The 4,475-nt window shown below is 41.6% G+C and overlaps 1 protein-coding gene across 3 annotated transcripts in view; it reads right to left on the reverse strand.

Annotated features, from left to right (window-relative positions):
* PDE1C (phosphodiesterase 1C) overlaps nt 1-4,475 on the reverse strand; it is a 604,326-nt gene that overhangs the window by 414,443 nt on the left and 185,408 nt on the right. The window lies entirely within an intron of this gene.

A 4,475-nucleotide genomic window follows, 5' to 3' on the forward strand; every position in this document is an offset into this window, starting at 1 on the left:
CCAGCCCCTGCCCCCCAGCCCTGCCCACACTCTCCTGGCCCTGAGTTGCCCCCCACAGAATGCAGAGAGGTGGGACACACTTCAAAACTTTACTCAGCAGCCCATGTTCCCACTGCTGGGTGGGTACAGGCCTCTCACACCTCAAGGAAATTGTTGATGCCAGTGGCGATGTCCTCCTCAGTAGCAGGGGGCAAAGACATGTAGTGCTACCACAGTAACCCTCCAGGCAGTGGTGGAGGTTGCAGGGAAGCCCAGACTTGCCCTCCATGCTGTCATAGCTCAGGGTCCCAAACCAGGAGTACAGGTGCACCCAGGGCTCCAGGAGGATCAGCAGCAGAAGGGCGTAGTGGCTCAGGCACCCCTCAGCCTGCAGAAACAGCTCATCGCACACCACCCAGGACACCTGAAGCAGGGGCACACTCAGGGTGCAGCGGTGGTGTGGGGGGGATCAGCCCCGGGGTGCCTCCCCAGAGAGGCCCCCCACTGGGGAGGATAGGTTCATGGCCAGCCCCTCACCCCAGTTGTCTGGGAGCCCCACATGCCCCAAACCCACACATCATGGACTGGGAGGCAGCACAGCAGAGTGGCTCACTTGCAGGGGGAAAGATGGGGAAGTGGGGTCCCGGCCTGCCCCACCCTGAGAAGGGGGCAGGGGAGGCAGGCTGCCTGCGACCAGCACCCAGTGGCCCACTGGACCCAAAGGAGCAAGCAGGGATAGGGGGCTCAGCCAGTGGCTGTCTGGGCCTGCCCGGTCAGTCTTACCATGGTCCCTGGCCACCCATGCATGGCCAAACCCCTATCTGAGGCTAGGCAGCACACTGCCCCCACTGCAGAGCATCTTATTTTTTAAATGTTACAAATTCTCACAAAAGGCTTCTGTCTCTTGCCTCTGCAGGGTTGGCATCTGGATATGGGAGAGAGGCCACTGGCCCCAGTGGGAATGTCGACTCTGAGTCACTGCCACCCAGTGCTGGAGCCCTTGTGTTACTGCACAAGCAGTAACAAAAACAGAAGATTTAAAAGGCAAATTTATGTTTCTTTAGAAGTAAGAAAAGTAATTTTAAAAGAACACAGGCCATGTGGTTCACAAAAAACCTCAATGCTTTCCGTAATTCTGGAGGAAAATGAAAGATAAAGGTGACTGTAATAAAAAAAGTTATAAACATTTTCAGACATATTTTCAATGCCCTTTGACTTTAAATATGACAAAATAAGGGTCTTTTTAAATCTCTTGGCTAGCCCCCAGCCTAATGTTTCCAAGGCTGTAGGGGGAAAGTGTGCAATATATCACACTGTCTTTAGAAAGAAAACTTTACGGCCTTAACCTTCAAGCAGAAATCACTTGCCTAGTTCTATTCAGTAAAGGTGAAAATCACCCCCTTCACAAAGGTGTTAAAAGAAGGTTTAAGCAGCACATTTAAAATATTTACTGATCCTCTACTTACCTCAGCACTAGACTGAATTTACTCCAACAGAAAAGCAACATGGGTGTTAATTCCCTTCTTCTGGACAGGGGGTTTGAATTCACATCCTTCACTTCCCTGGAGAAGGCTCTTCCTAGCAGAGTACAGGTATGTAGTACTCTTTATCTTTGCTGATTAAACTATTCTACTATGCAGAAAATAAGTCAAGCATCATTAAGCAAAAGAATGAGAAAAAAATAATTCTGTAGCCTAGTTATTAGGGCATTCACCCTCCAGAAATAGGGAGATATCTGGTCTTCAGTCCATCCTCCCGGAACAAATTATCTTTTATTCAATGACTGTTGGAAACTGATTATGTTAACCTACTTAATGGTAGGGCCATGACCAACCTCTGGGAAACTGTACTGATCATAAGGAAGCATGCTTAAAGGTGTCTTCTCTCTTAACATGGAGAGGATGGTAGATGGTAAAACTATGATGGTAGAACTGTTGAGATATCCATGAGCAAAAGTTCTTTAAGCACTGTTTTGGGTGGGAGTTTTCTCTTTTATACTTTTTACTGTAAATTACAAGTCTTTTTACAGTTAAAAAATCTGAGCCTTGGGATCCAGCACTTAGATTATAGTTTCAAATTGGCACATTAATGGTAACCCCTGAAAAAATCGACATTTAACCACAGCTGCTACAAAGCAATACCCGAGAGTTAGCCTACTGGTTTACACCCACAATTTATTTTTTAACAAATAGGAATTGAAGACCAGTTTATCCCTTTAGTTTAAAAGGATTTCATCTGAGCTGTCCAGAAAAATGATGTTGGAAGCTGATTTGCTACATTCACAAAAATCACGGCTGTCTTGTTGTAGTTCAAGTTAGCTTTCCTCCCTTGTGTCCTTCCCCTAGGCTTATCTCTCACCACAATCATATCATTCTTTGACTTCATTTCCACTCTAATTCAATGCTCTACACTATGCTTAAATAACAGATGGAAGCTGCACTACATCTCCAGCTTCAGATCATTAAAATAAAATTCCTTGTTTTTACAGTACATTCTTACAGTAATTGCTCTAAAATTCTTACATTCTTACAGTAATCAGATATTGCTGAAAGTTACCTCTCTCTCATAAACTAAGGCTGAGTAAAGGGTCATGTACAATTTGAAAAAGTCTTTGTTTCATAGCATCTGACAAATTGTTTTTCATAAGCTATTGCTTATGAAAGTTTATGCCTCTATGAACTACTAAGTCTTTAAGAGGCCACTCTTCCCTGTCTTCTGCATCTCCAGTTCAAGTCAGAACCAAGAGTATTTGGGTTTGGATTTTTCATCTTCATCACAAACTTAGCTTAGAAAGGTGAGGGCAAACTTAAGAGGGTGAACTGAAAAATCCAGATGGATCAGTATTTCTCTGAAAATGTTAATCCTCCAGGAATATTAATAAAGACAAGTTATAAACACTGTCCCATCTTTCCAAGCTTTAGGGTTGTTGGCTGTAGCCATGTTGGTCTAAGGACATAGGCAGACAAGGTTCTTTGGGTAAATGTGATCTCTTTTATTAAACCAACTAAACAGCTGGAAAGCTGTTCTTTCCCTATGCCTGAAGAAGGGCATTTGTGCCCGAAAGCTTACAAAGGACAATTTTTCCAGCTATTTAGTTGGTCTAATAAAAGATATCACATTTAGCCAAAGAACCTTGCCAGCTTTCCAAGGAACACAAAAGAGATTGCTCTTTCCGCTAGAAAGAGATACACAGGGAGAAAAAAGATGGTTTTTAGAGAAGAAAGCAGTCCTAGCCAATGACACACAGGACTATGAACCAGAAACTCCTGTACAAGTGATATGTGAATATTGATTATTTTTTAGTTTGGTGAATAGACAAAAATATTTTTAATAAATCAGCTTTTTTATTTGAATATTTGATAAATCAAAACCATTTTTGGAGAATTGATGCCAGGTTTTATTCAGCCTGAAATGAACTGTTTTGTTTAACTTTAGGCATTTTAAATAAAAGTAAATAGCTAGATTGATAAAAGTAGCAAGTAGAAGGTATCAGTACTTTCCTCATCTTGTACCTGTTAACACGATAGGTAGGATAGTAGTTTGGCACCTAGATTCGAATCTGACCTCTGTTTGATTCAGTAGAGGCAAAGACTATCCCTTCCCAGGAGAGGGTAGTCTGGGATGACGCCCCCTCAGTCTCTCATGTTCTACTTTACTTAGATGTTTATTGCGGCAGGGACTGGAATCCCACATCTCAGGTAAGTACCCTAAGCTACCAGGCTATAAATCATTCTCTCTCTTTTTTTCTAATATGATCTCTGTTTCACTGTTTTATAAAATATATATTTCACTGCCTTATTTTATCGCTCTCTCTCTCTATATATATATATATAAAATTCACTTCAGGCCGAATAAAACCTGGGGTCAATTCTCCAGAAATGGTTTTGATTCATCAAATATATATACATAATTATTTTAAGTCTAGTCTGTTTTGGTTTGTTTTCCCCCTGGAGACCTGGAATTAACCGTATCAACATTTCTGATATTTTGGCTTCATTTTAGCTCAATTTGGGAAAAGTTTTTTTAACCAAATTCTAACCAAAGTTGTAAGTACTTTGTGGGTGATCAAATCTGCATTTTTCAACAAATATTCACCAAAAAATCATTCAGCCTGTTGCTGAGCTTAAATCCCAGCTCCTTCACTTAGTTCCCATGTAGCCTTTCATATGTCAAGTGACAGCTCTGCGAAAAAACAAGCACAGATAGACAATTTCACTAGTAGTTTCAGCAAAGTAATGTTGCACTGACTTCAGGTTACATTTCTCCCTCCATTTCCTTATCTGTCAAACTAATTTAATAATACTTCACAGCTGGATGATGTAAAGCACTGAATGTCATTGCATCCTCATTAATGGTACAATCTGTAAAAAGAGCCCTTCCAACACCCTTTGTTCCACCTTTACCGAAAGAAAACCAGAGTAATAGAGTAGTTTCCTAGAAAAAAAAAATACAGTATGCAATGACCATTCTGCATTTGACACATCTCTTGAAATAAT

The sequence above is a fragment of the Gavialis gangeticus genome, unplaced genomic scaffold, assembly GCF_001723915.1.
Source record: "Gavialis gangeticus isolate Ggan-Ray unplaced genomic scaffold, GavGan_comp1, whole genome shotgun sequence".
Taxonomy (NCBI): Eukaryota; Metazoa; Chordata; order Crocodylia; family Gavialidae; genus Gavialis; species Gavialis gangeticus.